The sequence below is a fragment of the Cupressus sempervirens genome, chromosome 10 (assembly GCF_028749045.1).
Source record: "Cupressus sempervirens isolate cs-2001-9-10 chromosome 10, ASM2874904v1, whole genome shotgun sequence".
Lineage (NCBI taxonomy): Eukaryota > Viridiplantae > Streptophyta > Pinopsida > Cupressales > Cupressaceae > Cupressus > Cupressus sempervirens.
In genome coordinates, this window is record NC_143127.1 from 355,178,134 (window position 1) to 355,203,307 (window position 25,174).

Below are 25,174 nucleotides of genomic sequence, written 5' to 3' on the forward strand. Positions count from 1 at the left end.
AGCACTCTACTTTAAAACTTTCAACTAGCATAGAAGATGAACCAATCTCAGATGATGAGGAAATTAGACAAACTAAAAATCAAAGGAAGAACACATCTGAAGGAAGAGAACTACATATAACTAATGGGAAGAAAAGACCATTATGGGCAAGGAAGACGATTGAAGAAAACAATGTAGAACTAGATGAGATTTCAAAAGAAAGCAAGAGAACTCAAAATCAATCGTGTTACATTGCTCTTATAACTGAACTAAATAAAATTGAACCATCAACAATTGAAGAAGCTCTAAATTCACAATAGTGGAAAGATGCCATGGCGGAAGAATATAATTCCATAATTCATAACAATGTCTGGGATATTGTACCTAATCCTAAAGACAAATCAATTGTATCTTCAAAATGGTTATTCAAAATCAAATATGCCACAGATGGAAGCATTGAAAAACACAAAGCTATATTTATTGCTCGAGGATTTTCTCATAAAGATGGCATTGACTATGAAGAAACTTTTGCTCCAATAGCTCGTTACACTTCTATAAGAATAATTATTGCAATTACAGCACCTAAAGGATGGAAGATTCATCAGATGGATGTAAAAATTGCATTCCTAAATAGGGTCATTAATAAAGAAGTTTACATAGAACAACCTGAAGGGTACACCATGAAGGATAAAAAAAAATTTGTATGTAAACTCAAGAAAGCACTCTATGGTCTCAAACAAGCCCCTCAAGCTTGGTATGAAAGGATAGACAACTATCTATCCAAACTTGGATACTCAAAGAATGAAGTTGACTCAAACATATACTTCAAAACCTCAAATGATGAGATGTTAATACTTGTTCTATATGTTGATGATTTGCTAATGATAGGAGATGATAAATTAATTGAAAAATGTAAACAAGATCTAATAGTTGAATTTCAAATGAAAGATTTAGGGTTACTACACTACTTCTTGGGATTAGAAGTTAATTAGAAGAAGGATTACATCTTCTTACATCAAGGAATGTACACTCAAGATATTCTGGATAGATTTGGAATGATGAATAGTAAGCCCTTATCTACTCTGATGGAAACAAACCTGCACAAGTTAAAAGAAGAAGCATTAAAATCTGAGGATGTTGATCCTACTCTTTTTAGATAGATAATTGGATCTCTTATGTATCTTGTGAATACAATACCAGACATATGCTATGCTACCAATGTCCTTAGTCATTTAATGTGTAAACCTAAGAAGATTCACCTAATGGATGCAAAACATATCTTAAGATATTTACAAGGATCTATTGGCTTTGGATTAAAGTATGAAAATGTTGAGATAAATCTAGAAGGATATACTAACTCAAATTGGGTAGGTTGCTTCTATAATCATAAAAGCATTGCAGGGTACTGCTTTAGTCTTGGGTTAGCCATGATATCTTGGTTTAGTGGAAAATAACTAGTTATAGCCTTCAGTTCTACTGAAGCTGAGTATGTAGCTACTTCCATGGGAGTATGTGAAGTAGTTTGGTTAATGAAACTACTATTTGGGTTATTTGGAAAACCTCTAAACCCTACAGTGATTCATTGAGATGATCAAAGTTGTATCAAGCTATCTGAAAATCTAGTTTTCCACAATTGATCAAAGCATATTGAGACTCCTTATCATTATATAAGAGATATGGTTGGTAGAGATATTATTAAATTAAGTTATATTAGTACAAATGAGCATAATGCTAATATTTTTACCCAACCTCTTGCGAAGTTGAAAATTATGTACTTCAGACGAAAACTTGGTAAGACATTGTTGTAAATGCATTTATCATCTAATATTCATGAATATAAATTTTCTTTTTTTTTTAAAAGCTTGTGTTGTGAAACGTGATGACTTTTCTTATGAAAGATGATGACCTTTCTTGTGTTCTAATCCTATTATAAAGTGATGATTTTATTTTAGTTGATATGTCTTCAAATAATGGTTGAAGTTAAGGTTATCCTTGTTCTTCAAGCCAGATTTTACTGGACACGTTGATAACCTTCATGGTTCTTTGGGCCAAATTTTTTTGGACACCATGAAAACCCATTGTTTTGAAGTTAGGGTTGTCCTTATTCTTTGAGCTGGATTTTGCCAGACAAATTGATAACTTCAGGCCAAATTTTGTCGGACACCATGAAAATCCATTATGTTGTTTTAGTCTAAAATACTATGATGATTACACCTTATTCTGTAAGTTAAATTTATTTCAATTTCCCTTGCTAAAAAGGAGTGTTAAGAATGTTAGCTATGTGAGAAATTGAATCCAAATTTTGTGCCTATAGATCTATACTCAAATTTTATATTACATAATTGATTCATTAATATTATATATATATATATATATATATATCTTATCATTATTATTATTATTATTATTATATACATATATATATCCATAAATTAAGTTATCAATCTAATGTAATATTAATATTAATTGAATAGATTACCGATAGCTCTTGTATTTTGCATGAGTTGTTTATTATGGGAGGTAAAGTATGATCGAGTTTCAATGCATCATAACTATGTAATGCATGTGAGTATGAAACATGATTGTCAAAGCCAATTCATCGTGACTATTCGATTTCCAACTGTTAACCATCTCATTTCTCATATTTATAGTGTGATCTATAATAGAGGTCCGATCAATAACAAAGGCAATCAATCTCTCTCATTGCAGATTACCATTTAGAAATTAGTAATCATTATTAATTCAGTATTTCTTTTCTAATTTTTTCACCCATTCAAAGATCACAATAAGAAATAATTGTGTAAACAATCCTTCATAGTAATACAAATTCTACATATTACTACATATATTGAAATCAAGATTTACACCAATAAGAAGACTTCATCATATATAAAACGTTACAATTAGAAAGTATGATTTCCTATAGATTGAAAATATGATCCTTTCTTGAATTTAAATGCATATAGGATTATATACTAACATAGAAATTTGAATAAATTGTTGTTAGAACTAGCTTGGAAAAGTGGCCAAACAAATTAAACAAGACTTAAACTCCACATAATCAATGTTTGTGACCATAAAAATATAGGGTAACATGATACACATCAAGTTACACAATTCAACACCTTGAACATGATCACTTAAAATTTTGTTAACATAATAATGTATAGATCATAATAAAGTAGCTTTGGAATTGTGTTAGGAAATAAAGAAAATGATGGCTTGGAGAATTAAAACTTGGGATTTAGGTTCTCTTTGATATGTCAAAAATAACAACATAACTAGGGCCTTACGATAACTATTTGTTAAGTCTTATGCACTTATAAAGTTTCTCTTTTCAATTATATCACACTAGACAACTAAGGAGACATAATAAATTGCAAATAGAATAGGCATAGGAAAGTGAGCAAATAGATTCAATGTAGCCTCAAATCCAATATAGGACACATAAGTGATACCAAAAATATAAGGGTATGCTCAATTAGAACTTACTAATCATAGTTCCAAAACTACAAGACCTCAAGTACCCTACTTCAATTTTTAGAATGAGTGCAAAGTACAGGACTGGATAAAACACCTTCAACTAGGTGTGTGTAGAACCAATCAAAATTGATCATGGGCAGCTAAACCTCAAAAAATAAGATATATCATACGAAATAAACACTCACACAAGTTACTCATCCTTGAAAATAAATGAGGAATGAAATACATGCATACAAAGTAAGCATTTCCAATTTGTTTTACACTTAAAGTAGAAAATGCATACTACAAGCCTCCTTGAAACAAGACATTCTTAAACCATTAGATCTTTATGTGTGATGAGATTGTGAGTCCCAAATGACCATGTTGATAAATTATGTGAAAGATTCATATCATTAGTTATGTTCTCATTGATGTTAAGCCTTGGTTAGACATTATTCTATTTTAGTAGAGTGCCATATCATTTGATTAATGAAGAGGATTTGAAAAAAGTATGATGATGTAAGTGTATGGTATTAAGTGGCCACTTGAATGAGTTAGACTCTAATAGTACAAAGTTGGTTTGATTATTTTACATGATGTTATTAAGTGTTGAGATCATGTATAAGCAAGATAATTTGGTTGATGTGTCATGCCTGACCACTACTTTGGGTTTTTCTGCAAATTAGGACCTTGATGTTATAAGATTCCTTTCAAATGTTATGTTTGTATTTTTGAAGAACTTGGTTATATTACTGTCCTTGAATCACGAGTCTAATGTTGAACATATTTTTTGTTTAGAACTATGTTATTAGCAATGAATGTGATTTGGGATTTTGTGATTTGAACTGGCATATAAATAGTTTCATGTTGATTGGGTATCAAATATGTTCATTATGTTTTTAACTCATTGTAAACTGCATTCTCTATTTGAATGCTTTGGAAAGAAAGTAAATATATATTGTGTGTTTAATTTGAATGGTAATATGTTGTTTGCATTTAGAACTTATCATTGTACTTTCATATACATGATTGTAAAAGGGATTAAAAACTTTATATTGCATATAACCTTGAGATGGCTTTAATTACATAACCTATATTCATTTTTTTTTAAAGGGTTCAATAAACCGCAGTTTTCTTTACATACATATATACTTGTTTTAAAAGGGTCTAACACCCTAACTTGAGGTTGGCATAAACATTTTCTATTATTAAAGGGGTTTAATACTTTTTAAAAGGCATACAACCCTAAACGTGTATCGAATGCCATGTAAAAGGAAACTTACTCGCTGTTTTTGAAAGCCATGTGTGGCAGTGGCATTTCAACTGTCTTGTGCACGACCCTGTGTAGTATCGCAGTTGAATTGAATGCTTGTTTATGTGGATTGATGGCACTAAGGGTTTGGTTAGCCATTTCTTGTTGTTAGTCAGGTTTTTTGCAGAATATGGGCCAGAAACTTGGTCGTATTGCTCTGTTTGATTACATTTGTGACCCTTGTTGCTAAGGTATCGGCATAATGAAGGGTGTTGGTTGGAAGGGAAACTTGCATATTGGGTTTAGCTCAATGGAGTTACTCCTCAAAAGTTGTCTGTTGTTGTTAATGGGTTCTTCTACTTCGCCCCATTGTGAAGTCATCTACGAGTTATGTGTGTTGGCATTGTAGAGATTGCTTACCAATTTTGGATTCAGCTTTTGGGGCTTTGGCATCGAGTTAGATTGCAGAGCAATTTTCCATCTTTAGTATTACAAGTAGGGGCAATTTCTTACCCTACTCTCTCTCTGTTTACAATTGCAAAATTATTTCAATTAGCATGTTGTAAATGGTTATGATTTTTACATATTGTGTATTGACACTCAAGGATGGATATGTGCAGAGCATGGCACTGTGTGCAATGCTTAGCCCTGCATATACCCATCTTTGAATGTGGAGTATGGAGATATCAGTTTGGAGGTTGTTATATGTATATATTTGGGCTTTTCCCTAAACATATATTTGTTCACCAAGTTAAACCTGGTCAGAGCCTCATGCTTGCAATAGTTATTTAGTATGTGATTGTGTTTTGTGTGAGTATTTGTCTTTGATAGGGCCGAGCTCTGTGAGAAACCATATCTCAAAGCTCACTTGTTTTCTACAAAAAATGGGTAAGAGGTTCGGCCTCAGTCTTGAGTTTGCCTTAAATTATCGGCTCATGACCGTAGTCGAGGGCAGAGGCATTTTGTTGAATAGTTAGTATGTAACCAAAATAATGTTATATTAACATGTAAATAGCATAGCATCTTTATAGTTTTTGAATGTTTGAAAATTTCCATGTTTAACAGCTGATACACTGTCTAAACATTGTAGTGTGGTTCGAATTCTTTATAACAGTTGCTTGAAGTTGTGTAAACTGGAAACATGTTATGTTGTGTCGCATCTTGTCTAATAGTATATTGGAGATTCTAAATAGTAAATATGATATCCATGGATCAGAACTTGCAGTTTGGCAAAATGGAACTGAGTTTGTTTGAACACTCGGTATCATCGATTATGTTCTTTTTGTTTTAAAATAACAACAGAGCTTGGAAAATTTAGTTAACTGTATGTTGTTGGGATTTGTTAGATATGATTTAATTGGATTTGTTTTGAAGCATTTTAGATATGTCAGTAGTATTTATATTATGTCTTTGAGAGGAAAGTTATATGTTTGTAAATTGGAATTCTATTATTTTAATGATGTTTTTTTCTGTCCAATATTGAATTGAAGATTGTTTTCAATGGAAAAGATAGATTTATGATACATGTGTTTGATGATATTTTATTCAAAGTGAGAATATCATATGTGCATTATATTACTATCTTGGCCAATTCAAAGGATAAGCTTAGTTTGTTATAATAGTAGAGATAAGTAGTATAGTACTACGACTGGTAAATATCATTAAACTGATGTAACAATTTAGTTATATTTACGAGATTGTAATATATTAGTATTTATTTCTGTTGTTAAAACAACCTAAGTTTACTTTCAAGTTTGGTAGTAGAAGATGAGATTTTAAGAAATGAAGAATGTAATATCATGTGAAATCTGACTACTATTCATTGCATGTGCATTCTTAGAATATATGTTTGATGTGTATTATAAGGATAGCTATAATGAACGTATATCGAGGTGGATGAATATTGATTTATCCTATTCAGTTAATTAGTTCAGTGATAATTTTAAAGATGAATTGGATGTGTTAATTACATACAAAAGATAATTGGCCTTACCTATGACTTAAACCAGTAAGGTTAAGTAGGGAGAACAAGGCAAGTCTCTATTGCATTATTTCACGAGTACTATAGAGAATCCCACTATGTGTTGTCTATTAAAAATGCTAGTTCTCCTAGTCAATTTTGGCTTGTTGTGGCCCTGGACAAGCTGCTAGTGAATAATGGGATACTTAGTGTCCTAAATGTGTGAGAATGTGTTAGGAATATCCAAAAAGGTGATAATTTGGACTTTTTCAACCTAGAATGCACAATTGTTCAAAGTTGTAAAAAGACTCTAATGTAATTGGGGGGTTCAACTTGGTCTTGGCACCCAAATTGAAGAATAAATATTTGAAATAAGGTGTAATTTGATCATTAGGTGTAAATAAGCATGAGGAAAGGGTAGAAATACAACTAGACAAGTGAAAATGACAATTGCAAAAAGTTGTCAAAGTTGTCAATGACAACATTGCAACTTGGCAATTTGTCGTGACAATATTTCTTGCATAATTTGCATTCTCAAAAAAGGGTAGTTGTAAAAATACCACACCTATTGGATAATGAGGAGGAGATGTATATAATACATCCATGACCTATTGTAGAGCTTTCTTGGTGTTTTGAAAAAAAAATCAATAGCACGTTATTGGTTTTGTTTGCACTTTTCCTCTCACAATCCATTTGCAACATGAGCAACTTGTGCACAATAGATTGATCTTGGCATCTATAAAAAAAATTTAGTTATATTGGTGTCTTTACTCATTATGTACAAAACCTTAAGTGTTAAATTTTTCATTTTCATTAGTTTTATAAATCTTTTGGGAATAACCAGTTTACTTGTCATGTTTTGACTAAACATGGAAAAATTGCCCCTCCCTTAAAATCCCACCATGGGATCATCATGGCCAGCTAGGATATGGGAGAGAAATATATGTATGGTCTAAATATTCAATTTGAGGGCTAGAAGAGTTGGATAGTTATTCTTAACTTCTTGCCCTAGGCAAGACAATAGGGTCCCAACAAGGTGCAAGAAGTATTACAGTAAGTGATTGTGAGCATGGTTGGATTGGAGAACATAAAAATGGAGTTGGGATGTTCTATATAGGAGTTTTAGAAAGAGTTAGAATCATTATATTGATGGGGTGTGATCAAACCTATGAAATCCATAACCAAATCCACTTAATTATTTATTTCCTTTACAAATTGAGCTAGTTAGGGTTTAGGGGTGTATATAGAGGTTGGGAACCCTGGACCAAGAAGCTTTGAAAGAATGGAAAAAAGGGTATCAGGTTTGGTGACTTTTTTGGGGTGTTGTTAAGGAATTTTTCAAGTTGAAGTAAAAACCCTAGTTTTGGAGGGTTAATTGTCATTAGGTCTATTAGGCCTATTTTATAGGGATTGCAGAGATTGTGTTGAAGCTTAAATATTATAATAGATAGAACCCTACAAGAATGAAGTGGTGACACATTCTAACACCCATCCATACATGGGGGAAGAAAAGTTGTACTTTGAAGCCTTAGAATGCATTGTGACCCTAATAAGCTAGAGTGGAGTTGAGACCTTTGAATTGGTGGAGAGTTTTCTTATGGAGGGGAGATAACAAAGATCTCCTAAGGTTTAGGGAAGTCTAGAGGACCCCTATGGAATAGATAAGTGGTCTTGAATTATGCCTAGAGGAAGGGCCTAAGAGAAACCCTAGTGATTAGGGATATCTTGGGAAGCTCCCTATCACTTTAAATTATAGAATATAATAGATCTATGAATTTGTAGATATCAAGAGCCCAAATAGGATTTTTTTCTTCTCTTTCTTTATCATATTTCAACATTATAATATTCTCCTTTACCATTGTCCATTTAGTATATAATGAATTGATAAAATATATTAGACATTTTCTGCTCTAATTTTGTCTAGTTTTTATAGTGTATTCTTAAATAAGAAATAACTTTTATTAACTATATCTACATTTTGGGAATAGGGACTAGTTATTCAAGCTCAAAAATTCCTTGATCCAAAGGTTGAACCATTTGCAAGAGTTCTTAAAGCTAATTAGGTTAATGGATTTCATGAGGGTCCCAACCTAATTGAAGTGGTATGTCCTTTTGTAGTTGTCTCATACTTTCTTATAAGAATGATTTCAATATTTCTCTATGTGATGGAAATTACCTAATGAAATTATTTCCTGAGCAATGTTCATTCATTCATTTTAATAGCATATTTATCAATTCATTAAAATTTCTTAGCTTCTAATTTGAGGCTTTGCACTCAGGTGAAAAAGGTAAAGTTATGTGTGATTCTAGGATTATCTGGAGTTGGTGGTATATTTGATTAGGAGGTGAAAATATTTACCCTGTTGATGAATCACTTGAATCAATGAACTAATTATATTTAAATATAAAAAATTAGTATATTATAGAACATTTTTTATGTTGTTTTGTAATGTTCGGTATTATTTATACTAGATATTTTTGTATAACAATTAATTATTATTTCTATTGCATGTCAATTCTGATAAAATCAAAGTTGAACCTTTGTTAATTTTCCAAAACATGTCTAGAATTATTCCTTCTACCTTTTTTATATACCCAACTCCTTGTGATTCTCAATCATTGGAAGTTTGTCCACTAACTTTGTAGTTAACTAGTAAATAATTTCCTAAAATGTAGGAAGATAACTAAAGATTCTTCTCTCCAAACTATCAATCCATAAACATAGGCACATAGGAATTAGCTTGATACTTCGAAATTGGTGAGTGATTTGAGACTATTTTGAACCCATTTGTGTTGCTAGTCATGATCTAGAATAAAAGATCCAAATTATTTTTCAAAAATTGTTCCAAACCCTCTACAACAGAGTCATTGTCAAGGGATTTTTGATATCTTTACTTTGAATTGTTCAAAAATTATAAAAAACCAAAATTTTAAAGAAAACTCAATACCCTTTGGAATGCACTTGGTTTCAATTTGAAATGACCAGGCATGTGGAAGAAATGTGATGACCTAGCAGCTAATAACTAGGAACTATATTTAATGATTTAATGATTTTAAAATATATTTGATGGTATAAAATGTTTGAAACATGGATCTTATTTTTGTTTTAAGGGTGAAATCTATAGGTCCAAAGGTTTTGATTGAAGTAAGATTGCCTAAACTATCACATTAAGATAATATAGTCACAATTTACCCTTAGCATTGTATTGTTGGAAATATGTTTTGCTAGTGATTCCTTGGGATCAATCATCTAATGAGGCCTTATTGGGATAATTTGGATTGGTTCTCTTATGTTTTCCTAATTCACACCTTTATCCAAACATTTCCATGACAACAGCATTAAACAAAAATATTGATCAAATATGTATTATAACCCTTTGTCATACTTTTAGTTATAATTCATGTTATCACCTATCACTCCCATATTGAGATGGATGTGGCTATCATCCCACAAAAATGTACAGTTGACCAATTTTCAAAAGATCAAAAACATCATGGATTTTTTTGAAAATTTCAGTATTTGATCTTCATGATCTACATAGTTTGTAGTCAAAACAACAAAAAAATTGAAGAAAAATCACTATGTTTTCGTGAATCTAGAAAAAAAGTTTGACTTTCTTTTGTCTTTGGTACTTTTTTGTGGGAGATTAGCATTTTCCTATTGGGATAGTATCCAATCCGATCCTTGTTAGTGAATGAGAATTTCATTTGTATTTTGTGTGGCGGGTTAATAAATTTTTAAGTCACTTAAATCTTCAATACCAAGAGTCATTACAATAATATAAATTGATATCTTCCTAAACATGGCCCACCTTAACCTTCATCCAAACATGTCCATGACAACATCATTCAACAAAATTACCAATCAAATATGTATTATAAGCCTTTGTCATCATTTTAATTATAATTCATGTTATCACCTATTATGTTAATTACAATTTACTTTGTATATTTATATTTATCTATTCAAATATAGTCAGTGTAATCAAATTTCCACAATATATTAGATTATAATTTCATGATGTGGAGCTAAGAACAACCACTTGATTTTCCAATGACTAGAGATGGTAGTCTTAACTTCACTTCCTCAACCTAGCTCCACAACACCCACAAAACTTCCTCGAGTAGTCTTAACTCCATTTCCAATTGAAGAAATAAACTACCAATTGACTTCATCATAAGCCTTCACTATCTTGAACTTAATCACCATTCTCGTGTCCTTACTAGAATTGAAAGATATCATGAGTTGGAATAATACCATCTTAATATTTTTGTCCATTCAAAAAGTACACTATTTATGGGAAAGGTCTAACAAAATTAGACCTTCAAGTAGATGGTCAAAGTTTTAGAAATAATCTTATCCACAAATTTTCCTAGAGCAATTGGTTGATTGTTAGAAAATGTGATTGGATTAGATATCTTAGGAATAAAGTCTCTAGAAAAATGTTAGCAAAGAAGCAATGTTGTATGTGACTCATGTTGTATCCTAATACTTGAAAGGAGTCTAATTTTACCTCCATAAATAAATTTTCAATATCTATATATGACTAGTTCTAAGAAGATTTGTTTACTTTTGGTATCATTTTTCTTAGTTTGTGATGGGTATAGACCAAAGTTTCTATAGCCTAAGTTTTGCTTCATGTGAAGAAGGATAGTACCAGATAATATAAGTGAAGAAAAAATAGGGAGATGATCATGAGATTTTAGTCTAACTTGAAAAGAAAAGGTGACAAAAAATGTTATTGTCCCTGCAAAATGTGTGGGCTTAAACCATATAAGACTACAAATTAAAATAGCTAAAAGATGTTGTAGGGATAATGGTCACATTAAAGGGGGGCATAACTATCATCCACTGGTAAGTTATTCATTATATCATTTTAACAATTTATTTACATATGAAATCACTTGATGATGAGATCATGATCATGCTTTATTTATATTCATTAATTTTATATAGGTTACTCTCCCAATGGAAGCACATCATATGGACCACCATAATCTAGATAGTATCATTTTTGAAGTGAAGTAACATGGAGGTGTTGATATCCAAGGTGAAGATAATGATCCCATGGAACATGAAGATCATGCACTTGAAAACACAATTGAAGATTATGATACAAATACATTGATCCATGACACATTTATTCCAAGCATACTTGATCATGATGATGATGATGATGATGATGATGACCTCAATTTTTTTCACAATGTACCTCTACTTGAGAAGTCATATGAGACACTTTGCAAAGGATCCCAAACAAATCTTCTCTATGGTATATTGTTGTTGGTGAACTTAAAAATTATGAATAGTTTATCCAAAATAACAACGTCATGTATGTTAAGGTATGCCATGAGATAACAAAGGGTGAATCTTGTACCATTAATATTGTTGATATTGACTACTTATACTTTTTGGTGTACATTGATAGGTGATTTTCTGTTATCACAATCAAATATTCTACCACTCTTATACTGAGAATTTATATCGTTATAAAAGATATTGGAATGGAGTATCAAGCAATAGATGTTTGTCCCAATGATCATATTATATATTATAAAGAACATGAATTTAAAAAGGAATTTACCCTGAATGACATATGAGTAGATATCAAATAGATCATATTAAAATAAAGGTGCCTCACAAGGTTCTTTGTTACATCCCCATTAGTCCACATGTGCAATTATTATTCAAGTGTAGTAGCTTGGAACAACTTATGGATTATCATGCACACCATAGAAGTCAAGATGACATTATTCGAATGCCTATGCATGGTTTGGAATTTATGCACATAGACTAGTGGCAACATTTCAAAGATGAACCTTGTAATCTTAGGCATTCATTGGTAGTGGATGGTATGAATCCAGCTGGATAGATGAGATTTATTTACTCGGTGTGGATTTTTTTGTTATCAACAATAACATTCCTCCATGGATGTTAATAAAGAGGGAGTAAATTATGTTGGAAATGATTGTTCCAAGTATTTTATCATTTAATTGTTTTCTACATGTACTTATAAATCTTGCAGTAAATTGGTCACAATAATTATGTAATGTTGTTGTTTATTCAACTAGGTAAGTACCAAGTTAAATATATGAATGTATATATTGAGCCTCTTATTGATGAGTTGTTGAAACGATGGAATCATATCACTATGTATGATGTATCTAAACTAATAGGACAAAGAAAATTTCAATTCCACGCAATGATAGTATGGATAATACATGATGCCTCAGGGATAACACATTTGTGTGGTATGTTATAGTGATTTCAAGTTGCACATGAGAATTCTAATTATTAAAATTAACATATTTAATAATCCAATTATATCATTATCTTGGAGGTCTTCATAAATAGGGAAAATTTTCATATCCAGTATGTGGTCCAAAGATGAAATCTTGTCATTCAAAATGTTTAGGAAAGCAAGTTTTTAATGAGTATAGGTACTTCCTCCATAGGAATCATAAGTATCAAAATATGGAAAAACATATTTTAATGGGACGAAGAGACTACATCAAATCCACAATTAATGGCACCTCTCTTATGGAAGTTGGAATATAATAGAATTAATCATCAAGGTAATACCATTCCCCTTAATGGTTTATGTTTGGAATTTATATATTTCTATTGTTTTCTTATGATTTATGCAATTGGTGATTGTTAAGCTTTTTAATGCATTGCTAACCAATTTCCAAAGGGACTAAAGAATTTTCATACAATTTTGTAATTTTTCCTACTATGAGAAGCTACAAAGCGTACATTTTTTTGATTCTATGCATATTGGAAACAATATAATAGAGGCATTGTGGAAAATATTGTATAGAAGGCATGACAAAGAAAAAATTGTCAAAATTTGTAGTGCCATTCATGAATCCAATCATGCATTGAAGCATTCCATTTACTTAAATAGTGATGGAGATAGAATTAATATAAGTACCTTTCCTTGGTTATTAATAGAGGAAAAAAGTGATGCCATAAAAGATGTCATACAAAAAAATTGATTTTCCATGGGATTTTATGTGAACATAAGTAATCTCGTATCAAACAAAAGTGAAGTTGGGCCAAGGTTTAAAATGCATTATTGGTATACCTTCATCAAGGTAAGTCATGTTTTCTTTGTATTTACAATATATTAATAACTTTGTGTACTTTTTATTTTATTATGCTAGAAAAGATGAAATGATCACTTTATAATTGTTACAATTTTTGCTACCCATATCTCTCCCAAAGAACTTAAACAATAACATCAAACAAATAATATGTGATATTCGAAAATACATGATGCAAGTAGTGATATATGTTCAATTTGTTTTATTTATTTACCATATTCAGAATATATATATATATATATATATATATATATATATATATATATATATATATATATATATATATATATATATATATATATATATATATATATATATATATATATAATGTATTGTATATTATTTTGTGAATCCTCAAATTTATATATTTTTTGTGTCTTGAATCTCTTGTAGGTGGTTTTCTTTTTTAAAAATCTATAAATAAGATATAAAATATTGGAAGAGAAGAATTCCTCATCTAATGTGTGAAATTCAAAAGTGTTTACCTTCAACATTTGTTAATGCACAAGAACACTACCATACACACCAAGTTAAGGAGATTTAATTGTGTGGATGTGTACACACTAGGTCAATATGGATGATTGAGAGGAATTTGGTATATTTGAAGATGTTGGTTTGACAAAGAGCACATCTTGAGGGTTATATGGTAGAGGGATATATGGTATACCATACTATGGTGCACATTACTAAATATCTTCCTAATCTTGTAGAAAAGATCCATATAGATCACATTTGGGATCCTAGCCTCATTAAAAAATTCAAGGGGAATACTTGGTGGGGAAAGGTAGATTGAGGTAATAAATTATAAGATATTATTATAGTTAATTAATTCTTAATCTTCAAAATAAATTGGTAGTAATTTGTCTTATTATTTTTGTATAGTTGCGTGAGAATGGGATGCACTACATTTGTATATTGCAAACAATCAAATATTGGATGATGGTATGGATAAAACAATGTCAACATTTAGGTTGCACATTAACATGGGAAGGTTTGTCTTCATTGGTTAAAGAAGCTCATTGTAATAGAGATACCAATATTACACAAAGAGAAATAGATTTAGCATATGGTTTAAGAGATTTCTAGGTAAGTATTAATTTGTTAGTCACATTTATGTTTATCAACTCATGATGCAACAATTTTTACATGTTTGACATATTATTGTAGGTCAAATATCACAAGGCAATATTCTATAATGGTCATTAATTTTGCTTCAAAATTTTGGATGACAAAAAGAAAACTTGTGATTCTCAAATATGTGCAATCTTTTAGGTGACTAATATTTCATCTAGAAATGACTTACATCCTTGAGGCTCACAACATGAATACTATGGCATTTTGGATGACTTAATTAAAATGATCCTATTAGAATTGTTATTGGACATGAAAATGGATTTCCAATGATACTAGGTTCCACAAAAACTAGGTTGGTTATCTATATTTAGACATGATCAAAGAGGAAGGTTGATAAAGTATAATACAATGGAAGAAGAAGGTACCAAAGAACTAGAGGATGATGATCATGAGGATCATGATTGACAGTTATTTGATGATGTTCCTAACATATTTTTTCTTGAAGAAGAAGAAGAAGAATATGGTGATGATGATACTGATTATGACAATGATGATGATGATGAGATTTAGAGTTATGTGGTCAATCTGTAATCTATTTAACATTGATTTCTTGATAGAAATATATTATGTATAGAATTCCAATGCCATTGCATAAATAATTTGTGATGAACCTTTCATTATTTTTATTTTATATGTAATGGTTATGATGGATGTGATTATGATGATGTTATATCATTTATGTTTCCTACCATGTCATTTTGAGTATATGTATCATGAATTTTTTAGCTAACATAAGATAATTGAGTTACATATGTAAATTATTGAACTAATTTCAGGAGCATCCCACATAGTCTATTTAATATAGTTATCAATAGCAAAATTAATGTCTTGTAATGTATCTCTTTTTGTAAAATATCTCTCTCATTACTAGCTATCTCTTCTATTTCATGGAGGACAGATACTAGAAAGTATGTATTGGTTAAATGTGTCTTCCTCAAGTGAGGGAAATATAGGAATAGAAGAGTAAAGTGAGACATGTACTACATCTAAAATAGGGAGATAAATTAGCACTCAAAAGACTAGAAGGAAATTCAATAAATGAATGAAAGTTTTCCTTGCTCAAGGGGGTCATGTTCTTATGAAAATGAGAGCAAAGGTGATATCAAGGTACCCTTGAGGTACCAATGTCTATAGAAAAATTGGATACCCAAGGAACTTCCTCTAATAAACATTGATTTTAGTGTTAACGAGAGCATATATCACATATCATCATCATCATTGCATGGTTTGGGCCTATTTTCCATGGATAAAATAGAGGTATCTTACTAAAAAATTGGATTGATGGAGTATGTTGGACCTTGTTATGATTACAAAATTTGGATGCATATTGTTCAATAAAAAAAATTATGCATAGGTATGCACTCTTGGAAAATTATATACAATAGAAAGAAAATAATCAATGTAAAAGTGTGGCTATATGCATTGATGGAAGTCCAAAGCAACAAGTAATATTACAAGTTTTATAAATACTACATGACCTAGGTCAACTATTGAGCAACCCAATTGCATATTTGAGGTGTAAAATGAAAATCATGTATTTATATTAGCAATAAAATTAATATGTGTAGGAGAAGAGCTTCTTATCAATTACAATTTGAATCTCATAGATACAAAAAAAGCTGCTATTATGGGGGTCGTACATAATATGCACCATTTAAACCAACCTCTAATCAATGACTCCAACACACTATTTAGATATTAAGTTTTTGACTAACATTTTTATACTTGATCTTTGTTGCACAACCACATGGAGCAACCACGAGATGGTGACGATATTCCCAACTATTCTACCCATGAGCAAGTAAACATCATTGTAACTGTACAAACTAGATAGAAGAAGAATGTTACTTTTTTATGTTTTATTCTTCACTATTTTGGAGTAATTTTGATAATGCTAATAATATTTTTTAACAAAAGCATGCTCATAGAGTGGGAAAGGAACCTGTAGTCCCTCATGAGGACCCCTCTATCGAGGACCCACTATTTATCGATTTAGTAGAAACTAATGACTTGATCATTTCCATTAGAAATTTGCTCAAGAATATTGGAAAAGAACTTTTACATTTTTCATCCTTATACCCTCAAACTCTAGAGATACAAATGAGAGCAGATGAATTGTTACACCAATATGAAAACTTCAAAGTAAGAATTAATGAAATTTTAATTATAATAAAAGTTCAATAATGCATTTTATGTTATGCTCTTGTGTGTCATTAACTAAAATACGAATGTGTTATTTTTACAATATTTTTTGCATAATTATGAACCTCATTCCCATGATGTGTGTACTATAGGTGATTAACATAGATCACATGATCTATCCCCCACTTATGTTTTCCACTAAATATATATAGGAGCATAATCATTCACAACACATGCTGAAATTAATTTTTTTTACACACTAACAATCTTGTCCATGCTTTTTTTATTCTCTAGCCATCTTATTCTTTATCTCATGTCCATGATCCTATGAAAATGTTGCCTCCAATGAGGAAAACTACAAATGTATTATTGTCTGCAATGTCAACAACATGTCTTGTGCAGACATCAACTATTGCACTATCTTGTGGTACACAAATCCATCTTTTTCACTATTTTTTTATGTGTTGAAGTGTTATGTATCTATGATGTAGATCCCTTGATTATTTTTATGCCATGGATTCTATACACCAATTTATATTCCTTGAAGTATTCTTTCTTGGAGGAATTTGATAATGGATTCATTTTATGTTGTATGAGATGTAGCACATGATGATGCAACGTCACTTCCTGGATGTTCTCTTTATTCCTAGTATGGGAAAATTGAAGGACTGCATGTTGATCATGAGTGACAAAGACGGAATTCCCTTAAAATTATCCAAGGTTACAAGTACATTAAAGTTATTATTAGTATATAGTGTAATAGTAATTTACTTATTGATCACTCTTCTTCAACTAATGATCCCACAAATTTTTTATAGGGAATGATGTTTTCTATAGAAAACTTAGTGAGGAGTGTTTGCAGATATTCAGGCCCACCCTTTGTAGATGGTAGAACATCTTATCCAAACTAAAACCCCAATCCACTATTTTTATTTTATATCATTGATAGAATAGTTTTCGTTTGACCATTTCTTGAACTATATTAAAACTAGATTCACTTTATTTATGAATTTAACAGGTTTTTTTACTTAAAATGTGGAATATTCAAAAAAAAAAAAAGGTTAAAGGATGATCTTGTAGAGAGTATGACCCAACTTTTTGGACCTCAAACATTTGAGAAAATAAGCTCCTTGAGAAAGATGAGTTATGTTTGAAGTATATTAGGGACTAGTACAAGAAAATTTTATAGATTAATTGTAAGTGCTATCATTTTCCCTATGTTCCTAAGGCTAAGTAGTAGGATCTTATTTTGGATGGGAAGTAGAAGGTGACAAGCATAAAGGAAATACACCAGTAGAGGAAAGAAGAAGGTATGTGATATTGTTAAGAATTTAATTATGTACTTATGACTATTTATATTTATATTTATATGATGTAAGATATTTCAAATTTATCATAGATTGTCTGACACATAAAAGGCAACAAAGGAAAGAATAGATAAGCATGGGAAACAAAAGCTTGGGTCTGGTAGTTGTTTAAAAAAGTCAAGCTTGAGTTGTAAGTATTAGTGAATAAAAAATTGTATTAGTAAATAAATTATTTTATCAAAAAAAATAAAAATCAAAAAATAAAAATAAAAATTGATGAAACAATGCAAGTAAAATTTATGATACCAAGAAATAATGTAGGGCTTGGAGTTCCATAGATCTCTCATAGAAGAGGATAGAAGGATTAGCTACCAACAAGGCTATAGAGTCATTGCTAAATGGCTATGAGCTGAAACTTGTGCTCAAGGTTCTAATGATGGATCTATGGCCGCATATGTAAATAAGATAAATGAAATTATTTCAAATTGAATATTTTACCAATTATTCTATTTGATGTTTTGTTCCAACATAAAGTGAGTATATCTATTTTAAGTAATAAATAAATAACAACAATGTGCATGACTTGGAATGGAATCTAAGAATCATGCCACACAATCTTTGCATGATGAAGGTTCAAATGTGCATCGTAGTGGTGGAGGTGTATACTTCATATTCAAATTTGTATATGTAATGATTAATATAAGTAAACATCTTAAATTGAAATTGGTGTAGCAATACAAATTTAATTAAAATTGGTTTTAGGATTAATGTTACATTTTGTATTACAACTCCAAAGGATTGAAATGTTAGTGTTCATGAGCACGTTGAGGTTGAGTTTGCCAAACAAAATTATGTGGTCAGATCAAGTAAAGTGTGCCACAATTATGCTCTTTAAAGTAATAGATGCCACAATTATGCTCTTTAAAGTAATAGAATACTTGTAACAATTATAATGAAATGTTTATAATTTGAACCTTTTATTTTTTATTGCAAAGGTCCACCCTTTGCATCAACATACCAAGATCACAAGAAAGGGATAGAAGAATTGATGAGGGAGGAAACCATGATGATGACTATTGGAAATATAAGGTAGACTAGGTTATTGAGAGGAAAGGGGTGAACCAGGATATAATAAAACTATAAACTTACATCACCAATTAAACCTTCATATATTATTATGATTTAATTGCATGCATCAAAGAATGAAAGCAATAAAACATTCATAACACTTTGACACAAGATATGGGGACCTAGAAACCTTCCAAATAGAAAGTAAAACTGGGGTGGGATGATAACCACAAGCTTTAGTACTGTAGCATAAAGTTGGCTTGTTAAGGCTTATAATTGACCACTTCTAGTGATCTGCCCTGTTAGGAGTAATAAGGATTGTTAGGTCCACCTTGTTAAAGGATTTAGAAACATATAGTGAAGTATGCACTTTGTTAGGAGATTTAGCAAAAGACTGTTAAGTCCACCTGGTTAAAGGATTTGACTGATGCACTTGTTAGGATGAATCAGTAGTTGATCTTTGATCTACAACTTTGATTTTTTGAATGAGATTCCTTGAACTGCTATGATCACTTGACTGTGATAGATAAGTCTACGTTATACCATATACTACTTGTAGCCTTCTTCAATTCACACTCATCTACTTCTTACTTCTTCACATGCATTCTACTTATTATATTTGGATATGATACAATATATTACATATATACCAATCTACTTAATTTATTTTTGGAGTTGGCTACAATAATGAATTCATCATAATTCACAATTTGCCCATTTTTGTAACTTAGGTTCTAAAGACAAACTCAGTGATGTTCTATAACTCAAGTTCTAAAGACAAACTCACCAATTAATCCTTCATATATTATTAACATCTAATTGCATGCATCAAATAATGAAAGCAATAAAACATTCACAACACTTTGACACAAGATATGGTGACCCAGAAATGTTCCAAATAGAAAGTAAAACTAGGGTGGGGATGATACCCACAAGCTTTAGTACTACAGTATAAAGTTGGCCTGTTAAGGCTTACAATTGACCACTTCTTATTATCTGACCTGTTAGGAGTAATAAGGACTATTAGGTCCACCTTGTTAAAGGATTTAGAAACATATAGTGAAGTATGCACTTTTTTAGGAGATTTAGCAAAAGATTATTAAGTCCACCTAGTTAAAGAATTTGACTGATGCACTTGTTAGGATGAATTAGTGTCTGATCTTTGATCTACAACTTTGATTTGTTGAATGAGATTCCTTGAATTGCAATGATCACTTGATTGTGATAGATAAGTCTCTTTTATACCATATACTACTTGTAGCCTTCTTCAATTCACACTCATCTACTTCTTACTTACTCACATACATTCTACTTATTACATTTGGATATGATACAATATATTACATATATACCAATCCACTTAATTTATTTTTGGAGTTGGATAAAATACCAAATTCATCATAATTCACAAAGTTGGCCCATTGTTGTAACTCAAGTTTTGAAGACAAACTCAATGATGTTCTGACACTCGACAAACATTGTTAACACTCAGCAATCTTTGGCACTCGATTGAAGTTGAATCTTAGTCCATACTAATCACTTTGAGTAGCTAGAACTTGATCAAATTTGTATGACTCAATGAACACTAAGAAACTCAGTAGTTACTAAATTCACTCAGTTGACACTACAATGCTTGGTCAACATTGAATTCTCTTCATTAATAATGTGGACTCATAGACACTAGTATACTTGGTGAATAGTAAGATCTCCATCACCTCTACCAGAATGTTTGGTAGACTCTACTACACTTGGGAAATACTATAAACTATCTCAGATGCTTAGTAGATAATATGACACTTGGTATGAAATGCAATCTGACTATTTAGCTTGGTAGCAATTGAAACACTTGGTTAACACTGCTAGATAAATGATAAGCTTGGTAGAAATTGTACAGATTAGTAGCAATGAAACCAACTAACTAAGTGTTAAGTCACTAATAGATAAATTGACCTTAACGTCAACAGATGGCACCAATGCCCCTCTTAGAGATTTCATAAGGAAGAAAAAAATGATTGTAATCTACGTACTTTAATTGATAATGACAAAAAATTATGTGTTAATGAACTTAATTATTTGTTAATGAATTATGTTCATGAATTATATAATGTGTTATTGAATATTAATGAATGTTGAGTGTTAATGAATATTATCATGTGATAATGAATGAATGTTACATTTTATTAATGGTTGAAAAAATGAATGAATGTTATATTTTAATAGGGAATTTAGAGTGATTTTGGAGGAGTGGGTGTTGGGGGGTTGGGTTGGGAAGGGAATGAGCTTCCACCTTCACATGGTTGGTCATGTTTAGTAGATAATTTTAAACTATTCTCAAAATAAATTAATTCTAAATATCATACTCTGATTGCATTACAACTTTCTAACTCCACCGAGGAACCTTCTCATCTTACCTGACCCCATCAAACCTTTAGTACTCAATAAAATATCCAAAAAGTATTAGTACTAGTCATTGTCTTGGCTATACATCTAGGAGTATCCTCTTATCTCAAAAACCTAACCTTATAACCAGATACTTGTTTGTTCATGCCATATACTCTTGACCACTTCTACATATTTTTTAGGCTTGACCATACACTATAAATGGCTCCTCATTATCCTTCTTGCATCTCTGAACAAGAGCCCTTAATAGTAAATGGCTTAGATAGTGGGCACTTATAAAATATCTATTAGGAAACTATCTCTTCTTCAATTTTTTTTATCACAAAGATTTGACAGAAAAAAATAGCAATGGTTGCATTATTAATAGCCTCTCGAAAACTTTGGCATGACTTAAAATTTTGTACAAGCATTCAAGCAACCATTTATGATATAGTATTAAATTTGACACTTGACTAGTAATTTTTGTTCTTTTACAACTATTATTGATATCATCAAGATGAAGTGGATAAAGCAAAAATAAAAATAGTTGAATTAGATGTAGCTCTTGGGGTTGTGCACTTCAGCATAGGGAATGTCAAGGTTCTGAAATAGACAAGTCACTCGGAGGAGAAACTATACATACATCGATGCTATACTACCAACCCAAGTGAGTTGCTTTCATTGTACTAATTTCATTAAAAGAATCTTTAACTTTGATTTTTTTCTTAAATAGGCTTAACATAGGTTAACAAGAAACTAATATCTTTTTCAAGTGTCGAGATGAGAAACTTTCTATTTTACCTTGAATCTAGATTTACACTACTTTTAGCATAATTCATAGATTTAGAAACCTAGATGCATAAAATAAAATTGAGTTTTGATAAGGTTTGAAAAAAACAAAAAGTTCTTCTTAACCTTTATTTCAATTATTTATTGATGCATGTCATATATGTTCCAATTAGGAAGAGTGAAGGTATTCTTATGTGGGTTGATTCATTATGAAAATATATTGGGAACATCAATTGGATACACCATCACTGCTTCAATGAAGATGGTTTAAGGAACTAAGAAACCCTTTAAAACTTATTAAAATATTACTTTACATGCAATGAATAATTTGAACTAGAGCTAGACAAATTCATGAACTTTGGATATGTTTTGTACACTAAACATGTTTTCTTTTCTAGGCTAAGACAAGGCTATTGTAAGATCTAACTATTTTTGTAAGGATGGGCGAAATGCACCCTATCATATTTCTAATGACCTCTATACGCTCATTTTGGGGTGACTCAAATATTATTCTCTTGCATACCTAATTTGCATGAAATATGGTTGTTGTCAATAGTGGCAGTTGACATGACATTCTCATATTCATCCATCGGACTTGGTTCGGGGATTAGTAAAGTTGTGGGTATGTTATGAAAGGAAAAGTGTTCTATCAAAATTATATTTTAAGATTTTTCCCTCTTGAGAGAAATTTCTTGTGGTGCCTAATAGACCTTTATTATTTTTCTTTAAATTTAAATATGTTTATATAGAAATCCCTTTGAATCTTAGGGAGGAATTGTCATTCACATGAAATCAAACCTGAGATGTCACTTTTAATCTTGTAAAGAAATATATAGATTATGATTCATGGAATGAAGTGTGTTTCAAGTTCTAGGAAACATTGCATTTTTTTATTCCATCTCCATAGTTCTAATAGAAATATAGGTAAATATTTTCTCATTGTATTTCTATTTGATCACTTCAAAATCACTACAAAAATGTGATATTTTTGAAACTTTTGTGCTCGTGTAAGAAAGCATATAATCTCCACCTATAGAGAATAAAATGTTGAGGAAGGAAAAAACTATTGGTTTATCAATCACATCAATATTCTATCTATCAATGGGCATAGTGGGTTATTTATCATTTGGAGACAAGGCACCAGGAAACCTTTTCACTAGATTTGGACTATTTAACCCATATTGGCTAGTGGACATTAGCAACATTTGCATTGTAATGCATTTGGTGGGAGCTTATCAGGTACTTATTTCAATTACTTCTATTTCCTCATAATCAATTATTAGAAAAGGGTGTCAAAAAAGGTAAAACATGAAATCTTATTTCTAAATAATTAGATTAAAAAATAGAAATCTAGAAAGGAAAATGGTTAACTAAAGTTGGAAGAATAACTATGATTACAACTATTTTATCTTCTATTCCTACATACCAGATGGCATGTCTCCCACTCCCAAAAGGAATAAAAACAAAACTAGATAACAAGTTAAGGAATTTTTTCTAACAAGGAATAGAAGAAAATAAGAAACAGGCATAAATCAAATGGGAAAAAATATGTAAGCCTAAAGAATATGGAGATCTAGGAATAAATAATTGGAGCTGGCAAATGAATCGTTAGAAGAAAAACTAGTTTGGAGAATGTATCAAGGGTATGAATGCAAAGTGGAAAAAACATATTTCCCAAATATCTAAATAATCTACATCCTTTATCTTTATTCCAAACTATAATTCCATGCAAAGGGTAAAGAACCTATAATTTCATGATGTATTATCATCCCCTTATATCTAATAATCTTACTTTAGACATTGATCAAGGTCAGGAGACCCTTTCTTAGGAAGATTCATGGGATGGTTTGCCTTCACCTGATATTTCTAATCTACATGCTAATATTAAAATCATCCTAAAAAAATTTTAGGGGCAACACGTAAGTGATTATACACTAATTATTAATAATGATCAACATGATGGTTGGTGTTGGATATCTATTAGGGAAAGTAAGATGCTGAGAGGGGGGTGAATTAGGATCTTCAAAACTTTTAACAACTCCAAACATAAACCATATTTGACATCTTTACCATAAACCCTTATCTCAACCTAACCTTATATCAAATAAAATATTCACAACAATGTAATATCAAATCTAGTATCTACTTGCATGAACAAAGCATATAATCAATCAATCAACACACAAAATGATGATTTGGTAATGCAAAAATCTTCCAAGATGAAAGTAAAACTGCAGTGGGGATGACACCCACAAAGTCTTCACTACTACAACAATAAAGTGCTCCTATTAGGGCTAAAAAGTTTGATCACTTCTAATGATCTACCCTATGAGGGGTCTATCATGTTAAGATATTACAAGAATTATTTAGTTTAGCTTGATTAAATGATTTTAAATATATAATTAAGTGAGCACTCTGTTAGGAAATTTACATATGTCTATTAGGATAACTCTTGTTAAGAGATTTTCCTTAAAACACCTATTAAAACATATCAGTACCTTGGTATTTTGGTTTTCTCTTTGAATTTTGATGATAGATCTCCTCTTTATAATTTGATATCACATCTCTATGATAGATCTTTAATAGTTGTTATTT